Below are 15339 nucleotides of genomic sequence, written 5' to 3' on the forward strand. Positions count from 1 at the left end.
ACCTACTGAAAACGCACCAGTCTCATAGAACTAACGCCCGAGGAAGTCATTGCCCACTACAGGCTCAAAAGGTCAACCATCATCCGCATCATGACCCACATCGGCCACAGGTTGACGGTCCCAACACAGCAGAGAACCAACATCCCTCCGCAGACAAAGCTGCTGGCTGTGCTGCACCTGTTGGCCTCTGGTACCTTCCAACCAACAACTGCCAGAGTCAGAGGGGTCTCACAGCCAGCCTTATCAAAGTTCATCACACCTGTCCTGGATGCCATTCTCAGCTTCGTACCCCAGTACCTTTACTTTCCCCACACTGCGCAGGAACAGCAGGAGACCAAGCAAAAATTATTGTGCCCTCTGCATTGTGCCTTGGGGGTACACCTCCCATTCTCCCCCTAACATTCCGCGGAAAGCACCTATGACACATACGAGACCCTGCTCTGCCCTCATGACCCTACCCCAGTCTCCCGCAGGTCAGCGTCCTGTGGCGGTGGGCCCGTGTCGGCCGCTGTGCATCCAGGGCCACTAACCCTGTGCGACTCAAGTCAACCCCCCTTGCTGTTCTGACATTGCATTTCTGTGTACCTGATGACTGTTGGAGTTTTTGGCAGCACCAGCTACTCTCTGAGGGCTGGCTTACACTCACCCCACACACAGCCAGCACAGGCATCACTGGATTAGTGGGCCTGCAATCACATCCTGCCGAACCAAGTATTGACTCTTTTCTCCCTGCACTGTCACAGGTGATCAAGGATATGCACTCTGCCCTTGGATGATGACAACCCTCTGAGACCCGAACACACCCATCCAGAGGCAGTACAATGCGGCCCACATACGCACCAGGGGCATAGTTGAACGCACATTTGGCATGTTGAAGTCATGTTTCAGGTGCCTAGATGGGACAGGTGGAAAGCTCCTGTACAGCCCGGACATCGTGTGCAAGATGATAGTTGAATGTTGTGTGTTGCAAAACATCTGTGTACGCACCAATGCCCCATGGATCCCAGTTCCAGAAGAACCGGACAGTGTTGGGGACGATGGGACAGGTGGCCCACATCCCACTGTAGCTGCAGCAGGAATGGCCCACAGAAACACCATCATTGACAATTACTTCTCATGAGCACATGACAATGTGGCTGTCCCTGGCAATCATGGGACAGTACTAAATGTCCATTAGCACAGCATGTGTGAATAAAACATATTTGCAGGTTACAGGTTGTACTTGTACATTGTCATGTCACAGTTTCCTACTTTGCCAGAAGTGATTGGCCATGTTGTGCACATTTGCGGCAACAGTTGTGTCCTGTGTTCCTTTGTGGAGGTGTTGCTGTTTGTCGAGGGATGTTGTCAATGTCGAGGTGCACTTATACTTATGAGCGTACTCTACACGGTGGGTGATCTGGTCCTGCGGCTCTGATTTGTCTGCCACTGGTCCCTTTCAATCAGTGTGCCTGTCAGTTCTGTGCTTCCAGGGTGCTGAGGTGTGGCAGACTTGGGTAACTTGTGCTCTTTTTCGAGTTGTGACCCTTGGGCATGGTTTGTCCACAGATGCGTCATTGACGTCAGGGGTTGTTTGTGCAGGTGGTTGTGTCCGAGTGTGACCTGCTCCCTTCCAGTTGTGGTCCGCACTCAGCCAACTCAGAGTCCTGCCGTGTACATTGTCATGGTGATTGGACTGCAGCCATACTACTCATCATCTGGTGTCTCTTGCATTGTCAGTGTGGCTGACTTATATGCATGTTTGTTGTGTTTCGCACGTGTGCATGTGTTGGTTGTGTGCTTGTTGATGTGTTGTGTGGGTGCCCCTTCGGGCACATCGTGTACGTGAGACTAATTGGTGTTTGTGCTGAAGTGTTCTCGTGGGATCAGGGACATGATCCTGAGTTATTGTGGGTGTGCAGTGTGCTCTGCTTAGTTGTGCATGTATGCCATTGGGCCCATCTTCCCCCGTCCACCCACTCCTCTGGGATGTGTTGCTGCTTTTGTGTTGGCAGCTAGTTTCTGCTTGGTTTTGCCATTCACATCAGTCCAGGGCCTCTTGTGCTCTTGCATTGTCCTCCTCTGCCATGCAGAAGCACTCACATGGTCCGAGGCGGTGTGCCATCTTTTCCTCTTTGTTCCCAATGACACGTTGGTGGTGGCGTCCAGTTGGTGGTGGTGTTCCAGCTCATCCGTGGCGATAATCGGGTTTTCCTGGCGACTGTACCCCGTCTTCCTCTTCCTCTTCTCATTGGCCTTTCTCGGGCCCTGTATTCCTGGGTTGTCCTCTGTGGGTATTGTGGGGTTCACGTTGTCCTCTGCAGTCGGTCAGGGTACATCCGAGGTACTCCGCAGTTGATGTCGTTTTTTAGTGGCATTTTCCGTATGCTCTCATTGTGCTTTTTCCTGCAGTACGCGTAGGTAGTGCTGGCCTCTCGCTGGTTGTCACTGTTTTCTTATCCCGTTTGGGCCCATTGCCTGTTTTTTCACGTTGTGGTTTGTGTTTTTATCTCCGTCAGGGTGGTTGTCTCGCGGACATTGGCCGCGTTTTTGGCAGACTATCGCATGGTATCGCCGTGTTGTGAATTCCACGTTGACGCGGGGTTATTTTCTCGCGATAGGTTGCAAAGTGTAAAGTTGTGTTAGCATTTTTAGGTGATGTTTAGCACATGTTCTTGTGAATATACCCCTTACAGCGCATAAAATGTCTTAATTTTCAAAGCAAAAACAACAGTTGATGGACAGAGTGCAGAACAATGTTATACATTCACCCCAGTACAGAGATCTGGGCCTAAAACCATCGTTTTTTTGCTCACCATGCCGTTCCAGTTTGAACCCAGCCATATGCAATTCAGTCTTCACCCTGTGCCTCATGGGTACCGTCCAGCCCGAACTGCCAAGCCAGGTCCTCCCTGGACTGGAAACAAGCATCCTTGGACCGGTTTCGGGGTTTCACCCCTCTTCAGCCAGGATAGCTTGATTCCAGTGGCATGGAGAGCACGGGTCCCACGTCTGGGCATACCCTTCCCACTCGGGGTGACAAATGCAAAAACAACAGTGGATGGACAGAATGCAGAACAATGTCATACATTCACCCCAGTACAGAGATCTGGGCCTAAATCCATCGTTTTTTTGCTCACCATGCCGTTCCATTTTGAACCCAGCCATATGCAAATCAGTCTTGACCCTGTGCCTCATGGGTACCGTCCAGCCCGAACTGCCAAGCCAGGTTCTCCCTGGACTGGAAACAAGCATCCTAGGACCGGTTTTGGGGTTTCAACCCTCTTCAGCCAGGATAGCTTGATTCCAGTGGCATGGAGAGCACCGGTCCCACGTCTGGGCATACCCTTCCCACTTGGGGTGACAAATGCAAAAACAACAGTTGATGGACAGAATGCAGAACAATGTCATACATTCACCCCAGTACAGAGATCTGGGCCTAAATCCATCGTTTTTTTGCTCACCATGCCCTTCCAGTTTGAACCCAGCCATATGCAAATCAGTCTTGACCCTGTGCCTCATGGGTACCGTCCAGCCCGAACTGCCAAGCCAGGTCCTCCTTGGACTGGAAACAAGCATCCTAGGACCGGTTTCGGGGTTTCACCCCTCTTCAGCCAGGATAGCTTGATTCCAGTGGCATGGAGAGCACGGGTCCCACGTCTGGGCATACCCTTCCCACTCGGGGTGACAAATGCAAAAACAACAGTGGATGGACAGAATGCAGAACAATGTCATACATTCACCCCAGTACAGAGATCTGGGCCTAAATCCATAGTTTTTTTGCTCACCATGCCATTCCAGTTTGAACCCAGCCATATAAAAATCAGTCTTGACCCTGTGCCTCATGACTACCGTCCAGCCCGAACTGCCAAACCAGGTCCTCCCTGTACTGGAAACAAGCATCCTAGGACCGGTTTTGGAGTTTCACCCCTCTTCAGCCAGGATAGCTTGATTCCAGTGGCATGGAGAGCACGGGTCCCACGTCTGGGCATACCCTTCCTACTCAGGGTGACAAATGCAAAAACAACAGTTGATGGACAGAATGCAGAACAATGTCATACATTCACCCCAGTACAGAGATCTGGGCCTAAATCCATCGTTTTTTTGCTCACCATACTGTTCCAGTTTGAACCCAGCCATATGCAAATCAGTCTTGACCCTGTGCCTCATGGGTACCGTCCAGCCCGAACTGCCAAGCCAGGTCCTCCCTGGACTGGAAACAAGCATCCTAGGACCGGTTTCGGGGTTTCACCCTTCTTCATCCAGGATAGCTTGATTCCAGTGGCATGGAGAGCACGGGCCCCACGTCTGGGCATACCCTTCCCACTCAGGGTGACAAATGCAAAAACAACAGTTGATGGACAGAATGTAGAACAATGTCATACATCCACCCCGGTACAGAGATCTGGGCCTAAATCCATCGTTTTTTTGCTCACCATACTGTTCCAGTTTGAACCCAGCCATATGGAAATCAGTCTTGACTCTGTATGGGTACCGTCCAGCCCGAACTGCCAAGCCAGGTCCTCCCTGGACTGGAAACAAGCATCCTAGGACCGGTTTCAGGGTTTCACCCCTCTTCAGCCAGCATAGCTTGATTCCTGTGACATGGAAAGCACGGGTCCCACGTCTGAGCATACCCTTCCCACTCGGGGTGACAAATGCAAAAACAACAGCTGATGGACAGAATGCAGAACAATGTCATACATTCACCCCAGTACAGAGATCTGAGCCTAAATCCATCGTTTTTTTGCTCACCATGCCGTTCCAGTTTGAATGTATGACATTGTTCTGCATTCTGTCCATCAACTGTTGTTTTTGCATTAATTTTCATAGCAGCAATTACGTCACTGAATGTAGCATAACAGATTTCTGGGGTAGCCAAGGATTGTAAAGATCTTAATCTCTCCTGATGTGAGATAAAGTGACTGTGCAGGAGAACTAGGCGTAAGAATCGAGCTTTCATCGAACCATACAATATGCAAACAGCATAAAGTGCACAGTGGACTGAGAGGAACCAGTGTCACTTGGTCACTTCATATCCAGATTAACCCAAGAACCAGCCAAGGGAAAGGCAACTAGGTGATGAATTAGGTTTAGTTGTAATCTTGTCAGATAAAAACAATTATGCGGGTTGCTTAGCCAATCTAAATAGGAGAGTCTTCCAGAGGTAATAAAATCAAAAATGTGCATGTTATTAACGATAGCTCTAGAGGTAAGAGGCTTTTCAATTCTGGTTTCTTCTCTATGAGATGCAAAAGCCTCTTTAACCCTTCCTTTTGTTTGTGGGCATATACTTTCTAGGGAGTTAAAAAGGGCACTCAAACCTAGGTTGTGAAACCCCATCTTCAGGTAAGTCCTCCATGGAAAGGCATTCATATTATCATAGTTCAAACTATGCCTTAACAAGTCCCTAGAAAAGCCAGTCCGATGCATGCTCCATAATTTTACCCATAATAATAAGGGGGCTATAGCAATGAACAGAGTCTTCTAAAAAGCCCATACCTAATTCTGCATATGTGATCAAATTTTGGGTAGTTTTTCGTGAAGCTAAAAGTCTGAATCAATTTTTACTTTTATACAGCTGTATCATCTTCCTAATCGGTTTGTGTCTCATTATTGTTTGCAAACCTCAGGATCATATCCCCAGCTACTTTCATCTTTTGTGATCTCCGATTAAGCAAACTATCCCAGGACCCATTTGTATCAATCAGACGAAGTAAATAATTAAAAGTGGATACCTTTTCAATTGGGGTTCCTCCAATATTAAAGTGCTTAGTCTTCGTTCTTTTGGGGCCACATGTCATTATGAAGGACTACTGGTTATTTACCTTAAGATTTAAGTTAATCATAAAATCCTTAAAGCCGTTTAATAAACTTTGTAAACCATTTGCAGTTAGCCCCAAAAGAACTCCGTCATTCACATACAAAATAACAGGTACTGTGTGGGAACTGATTTACAGGACGTCTTTACTAGGGGTGGGCGGAATTTGCGAAATTCACTTTTGCAAATTATCGTGAAAATGTTAAAAATCTCCGCAAACACGCGGAAATATCACGAAGATGCGGAAGTTTTTTTCCCGCCCGTTCGCGGTATTTTCTGCGTGGTCGCGGCTCGCCAACTTAACCATGCGGTTGCTCGCGGACGCGGCCATCTTGTTTTCACTTGTCTCGCGGTGCATGATCGCGAGAAGAAAGACGTGATCGCGCGACGAATGACGTTACTGCGGGCGCGAACTGTCGCGAGACAGCGCAAATGGCTACCAACAATCCAACATCTCGTAGAGAACGCGACCGGATCAGGAAAACTTGTCGGCGAACGCGGGGATTCAGGTAAGGCAATCGCGCACGCGCGAGAATGTATTATTTTACAGCGCGAGCAAGCAAAAAAATTCCGGTAAAATGCGGATTGCGGAAATTTTGACATTTTCGCGCTCTCCGCGGAATGCGAAAATGTCAAATTATCGCAATTTCCGCGAGCGGAACGGAATTTTAGGCCCAGGCCTAGTCTTTACTATGGCCCCTAGATAAGGGTCGAGAAACTTTATAAAGAAAAGAAAGAAGAGTGGAGTTATGATACATCCCTGCCCCACTTCTCTGTTCACCCTTATTGGTTTGCTATTGTCCCCATTTAATATATAACATACTTAATAGTTGTATAAGCAATGCATGCACTTAATCAGATCCAACAATGGGAGATCCATACCCGCCTGTTCCATGAAAAGCCATAGTTTCTCTCTATCAACTAGATCAAAAGCACAGGAGAGGTCAATGAATGCCATATGAAAGGCACCTCTCCTAGCTTTAACATAATTTCCCTAAATCAAATTTAAGTTTAAAGCTTTTCCTACCATCCCCAAATATGGTAAGAAACCATATTGCAAAAGAGAACAAAAGGAGGTGGAGTCTGCCCAGTCCTCCAATTTTTTTAAAACAACCCACCCTAAAATCTTAGCCGGGATATTGGGCAGTAGCAGGCTAGGGAGCTTCAGTCATCCTTTTTAAAGATTGGGATGATTATAGCCTCACTCCAGGACTGGATTAGATTACCCCTTACTGCCGCCTTTAGGACATTCGTTAAGGGCCCAGAAGTCAGTATCAGGCCTAACCACTTGCTGCAGTCTGAATGGCTACGGTGACAGAGGGAAGGTTTATAAAATCGACTAGCCATTCGGCAGCTTTTGGCTACCCGCCAGGCCTAGTCACTCTATCATGAGTAATTTTCCCTTGATCTGAATTAAAAACTAATGAGAAGTGGGTAAACCAGTCCTGTTCAAGGATGTGACTCTCCCTGCCATTAAAAGGGTTAATTGAAACAAAAAGGCCGGTTTACCACCCCCCAAACAATCTGTTAGTTCATAGGTTAGTCGCCTTTTCTAGATTGTCCTAGGCCTTAGTTCGGATCACTTGGCTCCTTTTTTCCAAAGTTGCCCTATAGTTTTATAGTTTATAGTTTATTGTCCTAAAGTTAGGAGTCCTAACTATACTACTACTAAACTGAGAAAAATCCTAATTTTAAGGTTTTCGGTATTCACAGAAGGTATTTAGGAGTCCTAAAGTTAGGAGTCCTAGCTTTACTACTACTAAATTGAGAAAAATCCTAATTTTAAGACTTTCGGTATTCACAGAAGGCATTTAGGAGTCCTAAAGTTAGGAGTCCTAACTATACTACTACTAAACTGAGAAAAATCCTAATTTTAAGGCTTTCGGTATTCACAGAAGGTATTTAGGAGTCCTAAAGTTAGGAGTCCTAACTATACTACTCCTAAACTGAGAAAAATCCTAATTTTAAGACTTTCGGTATTCACAGAAGGCATTTAGGAGTCCTAAAGTTAAGACACCTAACTTCTGTGAATACCGAAATGAGTAAGTGCCTTCTGTGAATACCAAAATGAGTAAGTGCCTTCCGTGAATACCAAAATGGTAGTAAGTTTAGGCTTTTGTCTTAAGTTAGTTCTGTGAATCGGGCCCAAAATGTCTTGGCTCATCATACCTTTGTAATTGGTGAACATAACATGTATTCCATCAACAGTCCCAGATCTGGGAATTCAATCCTGCAATCGAGTGCCACAACAAGTCAAAAGGGTGTCCCCACTATATTGTAATAGTGTCTGTAGACATAATCAAGAATTCCATTGTTAACAAATATGACAATGATGAACAAGAAGTGAGCTACCATTATCAGTATTATTGACAATGCATCCACTGTCCAACTTATAATGTTTTCACTATACATGAAATCGCCCAGGCCACTCAGCTGGTCATGTACTTCTTACATTGGATGGCTTGTTTGTTGGCCATCATCAAAACACGAGAGTGGACCTTACTTCAGGATTCAGAGTCAGGTCATTTTGATATATGTTGCTTCTAGGTAGTGGGCCCATTATAAGTTATACGTGGGATCACTCATGATATTAAGTGACACACACTTCTGCAACGGTGGTGCCCACAACTGCTTGTGCTTATCCTTTGGGTCTGAAATTGAGTGCATCACATGTGGCAGCAGAAATGTAATGTTGCAAAAACACTGATCATTGTAGGTACAATGAGGTCCTCCCAGAATCAAAGACATATACTGACTTCTGCTACAAGGTTGGCTGTGACATCTGGTCCGGGACCACACAATGGGCCGGTGCTGGGCCATGGTGAGTAAACCCAATAATAATGAGCATGAATGCTCACATATGGCATTTAATCACATACCAGATCAGACGTTGGTGGCTAATGAAAGGATGACACAAAATGTATGCCAAGTGAGTGCAGAATGGTCATATGAAGTGTCCAAAACACAACTGGCTTGCAAATTCAATGATATGAAAACTCCCTTGCAAAATATCTATGGTAAAATCATATTGAAATTGGTATGATGAGATGGGTGTATGGGCTGCTAAGCTGAATCTCCATGCAGTTACATTTTTAAATCACTTGGCTGAAAAGCAACACGCTAATCCAGTGCAGGTGGAAAGCATCAAAGCTTCTCAACTTAGCCGTGTGGGATGTGGGATCATTACCAAATGGTGCATTCTGCTTGCCTCCTCTTCTACCGTATTCACATATATAGGTGAGTGGTTGACATATGAGGTAAGGATATCTGCTGTATAAGACACCATCCATTGTCAGCTAAATACCACCATGATGTTGGAAATAGGGTATGCAAACAGAGAACACTCAGAGGATGGACATAAGAAATCTGTGTTCTCTCAGTCAGAAATAAGCTTTGTGACTTCTTGGGTAGGGAAGCACAAATGACCAACATTATGTACCTGACTATTCCACAGCTCACACATGAACACTTTTTGACTTGACAACATTACACTCATGAAACCAGTTGGTCTTAATGGTGAAGGTGAAATCAGTGTAATGCGGAGGAGTCCAGGTCATTTATCCCCTTCCTTGAAATATCAGTAACCTTCTCATACAGGTTTGTCTGTTGATATGTCATCTTATTGATGTCAGTGCTGCGTAGAGCTAACAGCTGGCAACTGCTGCATGTGAGCAGGAGCCCACATGTAAAGTCCATGAGGGAAACATGCCGCACATTGTCCAGGATTATCCAGTCAGTTGTTATTGAGAATGACATGTTAGCTCATAGCTACCATCCGTTGTACTGAAATATGGGCATGTATGTCTCATCACAGCCCTCACGTCCAGGACCGACATGGTGGTTTCCCTACACGCTCTTCCCTATATAGTGTATCCCTGGCAACCTCTCCACCACCTGGGGGAAGTACCAACCCTGGTGTGGTGCAGGTATCCCCTGGGCACCATTCTCCTGCCATTTCAGACACCATCCATGGCAGACACCTGCAGGTAGGGCCTGCACCTGGCTATGGTGCCCAGTGGAGGCAGTACTTCTTCCGACAGTAGACAGATGTGACGTAGGACATTCGTGCCATAGGGGCTACCCTGTCAGACATGCATGAGTCCCTGCAGGACATGGTCCAATTGCCCCAGGTGGTGGACAGACTGAGCCATGTTTTGGATAGGATGGATAGAACTTGGCAGGACATGTCCAGGAATATGAGAGACATGATATCCATCCAAAAGGAAGAGAGTGCAAGACACCATGACTTGGCCATGAAGATGATGGAGGGCATGCAGAAAGTGATCCAAAGTCTCCCTTCACGGTCAACGCTGGGAGGGGAGCCATCATATCTGCCTCCAGAACAGCACATCCACACACCTGTACCACCAAATGGTTAGGACCACAGCAAAGGTACACATCCACCCTGAACAGGCACTTTCACCACCTGCACAACCACCAGCAACCCCTGTACAGGCACCCCCACCACCTGCACAACCACTAGCAACCCCTGTACAGGCACCCCCACCACCTGCAAAACCACCAGCAACCCCTGTACAGGCACCCCCACCATCTGCACAATCACTAGCAAACCCTGTACAGGCACCCCCACCACCTGCACAACCACCAGCAACCCCTGTACAGGCACTCCCACCACCTGCACAACCACCAGCAAACCCTGTACAGGTACATGGACAACACCCACATACATGTAGGTGACAAGCCAGACCTGATCCCTCACAGCGATCATCCCCTCCAAAGTTGCGATGTCGCAAGCACGATCGCCATTAACAACATCCCAAAAACAAATTGACCACTGTGAATATGTGTACAGAAAAAGTAAAGATCTTCCTAAGTAAGAATCTGTTGTGTATCCTGTCCTGTATAACGATGTAGGTGGCCTGGAGATGTGAGGAGGCATGTGTGTGTGTGACACAGTTACAAGTGTAACCCATCATTGCAACGAGCCATAATGAGCATAGCAGATGACTCACCAGATACGTGTCCATTTTCTGTACCAAACATTCACAATCGAGTCAAACAAGTTAAAGTAAGTAGGATTCCTCAAAAATATTTATGTCTGATTATAAGAACAACCGTCCGTTTGGAAGGGAGAAAGGAAAACAAATGATGATCTTAATGCAGATGGAGAGGGGAACTTGGATTGGGGTGGGGCAACAAAAAAATAACACGTCAGGGAGCGTCAGGGAAACCAGTCTATTTACAAGGGGAAAAGGAATTTTTGTCCACATAGATGTATCAGTCAAAAAGTCAGGTGTCCTTCTGGTCCTCCTCTACTTCCACAATGTCCAGAGCCTCTGAGTCTGATGCAGGCACATGGCTGGCCGGTGCAGGAACAGGCACCACATGGGTTCAGGACACACGAGGGGTAAGGGGGGAAACAGTGTGGGCCAACGGACAGGGGGAGACATCGACGGTGGTATGGGAAGGGAGTTGGGAAACAACAGACGACATGGCTGTGGCCAGGGAATTGACGCTGGTGGGGAGGGTGGCCACAGCTCCAACAATCTCCGCTCGCATCATGTGTATCTCCAGACACACCTCCAGCATGATGCGAGCGGACATGTCTGGCTGACCCGCACACATCCACCTCAATCCTCTGGAACAGCCACAGGAGGAACAATACAGGGAGGGGTCTGGGTGGAAGAGGAGGGATGTGGTGCCTCAGGTCCAGAGCCGATGTTGTGGTCGAGCAGGCAGCTACGATGAGGGGGACTGGTTGCAGAGGATGCAGCTGGAATCCCCGATGGAATGGGGGCCTCTGTTGGTAGGGAGGGGCTGATGGCAGGCCCAGGTAGTATATTGGCCTGCCCCGGGGACACCTCGACCAAACCCACAGGTGAATAGTCTGGGGAAGAGTAGCTCTCCACCACCCTATGGCCAGAGGTGTTGGGTTCTCCCCCCCACGTCAATGTCCACAGCCTCCACCCGGGCTGTAGCACCAGTTTTGTGTTCCTTGTCAGTCCGGGCGGGCGCAATCCCCTTGCCTCCAGATGTTGACGGTCCCTCCTCATCCTCTTCTTCCTCACTGGTCGAAAGAGGTCATAGCCACCGGCACACTGATGGCCTCCCGCTCCGGACCTGGTCCTGCTGTTCGGCCATTTGGCCAGCTGTGCCCGCTGAAATGTAAGCAAAATCATGATGTAGTGGTTGTTTTATAATGGACGAGACACATACATATACTTTGTTTTCCTCTGATCACACTACACAGTTGTCAGTGTTTTTGAGCTTACATTACGTGTATGTTCACTGTAATGTCCTGAATTGAGTCTGACATGGACATCTCACAGGAATATTTGTGGCTTACACAACTGTATTGGACAACTCTCAACTTTGGCATTCTTGTGATCTGTGTGTCCTGTCACTGCTACATGTGCAGGTTCCAAAACGGGGCCACCAAAGGAGAACAGAGAGAGTCCACATTTAATCGAAATTGGCCAGTTATATGAAGTCACAGCTCTTTTAAGTCTGGACAAATGTCATCTGCTGTGTAGCATTGTATAGGACAAGACACATGCCGAATGTGGGTCACACATCCACATAGGGTCTGGGCTATTTGTTTTGCTACATTGTGAGTCTAGCCTTTTGATGTCCCCTCACAGTATCTGACAATCCAGTGCCACATATTGGCTTTGGTGACTGATGAGGTAGTGCAGTACACCAGTGACCAGTGGTGGGTCAATGTGACAGCTACCTGTACATGTGAAATGTCATACAAGCCACTGAGGGTAAGACGTGTGTCAGTGGACACACTTTGCAAATTTAGAAACACTCAAAAGTGAGGTAGGGTTCTCAAAGTCTGTCTTGCCTCCATGGCACATGATGATCTGCCTCAATAAAAACCAAAACTCAACAAATGCAATGCAAGTCACAACATCCAATAGCCTTTGGCCTGCCATGCACACACTGGACAGTGTCTGCACCATTGCTCATCCAATGCACACATCAGTCATGATACCCTTGGTTCACTGGTAGTGGTGCTGGCAGAGCAAATTTTAAAAAAATGCACAAGACTGCTGCATGGACACGGAATAGGTGAATGGGGGCATAGGACACACAATGGTACAGCACTGTCTTCACTCACATCATACTGCCAGACACATATTGCATATTATGCACTACCAGGTCTCTGCTGCTCATGCGCCTCCAGCTGAGCATGAAGGGTCGGTCAAGCTGCTTTCAGGACCCTCCTGTATAGTGGGGAGAGGCGAGGACGATGCACATGATGCTGGGAAGACTGGCCCACCAGCTCCTCAGCCTTGTGCCGGGACCAGCATTTTAGGTCCTCCCAGCGCTTGCGGCATGCCCTAACACTCCTGGTGTGGACTCCCACTGCACTGCAGCGCTCCCCGATGTTGGCCCATAGCCTAACCCGGGCTGCATTGCTCAGCTGGTGTTCTGGGTCCCCATATAGCCGAGGATATTTGGACAGCACCCCCTCAGCTAAGATGTCTAATTCCCTTTCAGTGAAAGGGGGCGCTTTCTCTTCATAACCCTCAGCCATTTTGGAGAAAATAAGTAAGATGAGAGCATCAGGATGTCAGATGATCTGATCTGTAATAGAGGATGACTCAGAATTAACACAAAATGGTTGACAACAACTTCCTGTGATGTATTTCCTGTCTCTCACTTCCTGTAAATCATTTCCTGTATGGAATTATGTGTTACGGGTCATTTTCGGAGATTACGGCCCGAAAACGTAGTTTCCGGTTCCGCAGCGGCGGGTCCGCATCCGTGCATTACAGTCCGAAATCGGAAATTATGTTTTTGGGCCATAACCTCCGGAAATGAATCGGAACACATTATTTCATACAGGAAATGTTATACAGGAAGTGGGAGACAGAGTATTCATCACAGGAAATAGTTGGCAGCCATTTTGTATTTATCCTGATCCATCCACAATCACTAATCAAATCCACTGCCATCCTGCTCTTCTGTTGTGGAAAAAGCTGAAATGACAGTGCAGGTGAGAATCACAGTGCAGGTGAGAATCATAAACATGTAACAAAAGGGGGAACAGACCATTTAATTACATTTATGCGTGGACAGGGGGGTGCTGACACAACATCAAACCCCAGTTTCGTTTTCTCCTACTTTGCATTATGGCACATGTAGTCCATTTTGAGTGCTCATTACAACCATTATAAGAGTTGTGTGATGTGTTACGTAACATTGGAGTGGAGCAGTGTGGATATATCACAGACACATGGTGCCTGATTCACCCATGACATCATCACTCACATTGTGGGCCCATCATTTGTGGGGGAGTCAAATCTGTTGATGGCACAGGCCTGAGAATGCAATGGTTATGGCATTTTGTGATTAAGTGACCCATCCTCATAAGGTCCAGCTAGGTCTATCCGAACATGTATCGTTTATCATCTGGGTGAATAGATTTTTTAGGGATATCCACTATACTGATTGCTGACATGGGCACATGACCTGAGGCACACTCAACCTTTTGGCTACTATCAACAGCTGTGATTTACATGCAGTTAGTGTGGCTTGCTAAGTAGTCTCAGGATGGAATTTAATGACACTGTTGTGTATATCCAAGTTTCATCATTGACAACAGACAGCAAACAACATTTTGTCCATGACACTACAGGTTGTTCATGTGAAAAACATGGCAACGAGCTGATCACGGACTTGCATGCCCTGACATCGGTTATGTGCAATGGCCCGGTTTCTCAGATTCAGAGCTAGCCGATGTTCTAGAGGTATGTGTAAGCAATGCGTTAAAGCAATGTTGTGCAAAACACAACAGGCAAATATGATCTTGCACACAACTTCTGGGGAGTACAGTAGCACACCCCCTGTACGTTTGAGACATCTGAATCGCGACTTCAACAGACCAAAAGTGCACTCTATGATGGCTCTAGTCCGTATGTGTGCCCTATTGTACGTACGCTGAGGTACAGTGTTTGCACGCCTGTAAGGGGTGAGGAGAGTGCATACCCAGCATCGCCTGAGGAGCGAAGAAAGGGCAGTTGGTTACATTTTCGTCTCTGATTTGCACAGGACATGATCTATACTTTAGTACATGCAGTGTATGTTGGGCCATGTATGTAGCTTTATGATTCTTATTGTACAATAGTTAATGTTGGGTGGCATAAAGACATTTCAATAACACATATCCCTCATTGTTAGTGCATGGTACTTACCCAGTAGCCACATGTTGCCAAATTCTCCCGCAGCCATCCGCCGGGCAAGAGGTCACATGCGGAATACAAAGCTGTTATGGGTACAGCCTGGGAACACTGCATGCACATCAATGAACCTCCCACTGGCATCACAGACAGCTTGCATATTGATGGAATACCATCATTGTCTGTTGCAGAAGATATGTGCAATGCGGCGGGGTGGCTGACGGGCCACATGTGTACAATCAATTGCACCCAGCACACGTGGGAATTGTGCAATGAGATAGAAATCTTGTGCTGCCCTTTGTCTCATGGCCAGTGTATGGGGCATTTGTATGTGATTGTGGGCTCTAGCAGTGACGCATCTCAGTACCTGATGCAGGCACCGCGACTGGC

This window comes from Triturus cristatus, chromosome 5_2 (genome assembly GCF_964204655.1).
Source record: "Triturus cristatus chromosome 5_2, aTriCri1.1, whole genome shotgun sequence".
NCBI lineage: Eukaryota > Metazoa > Chordata > Amphibia > Caudata > Salamandridae > Triturus > Triturus cristatus.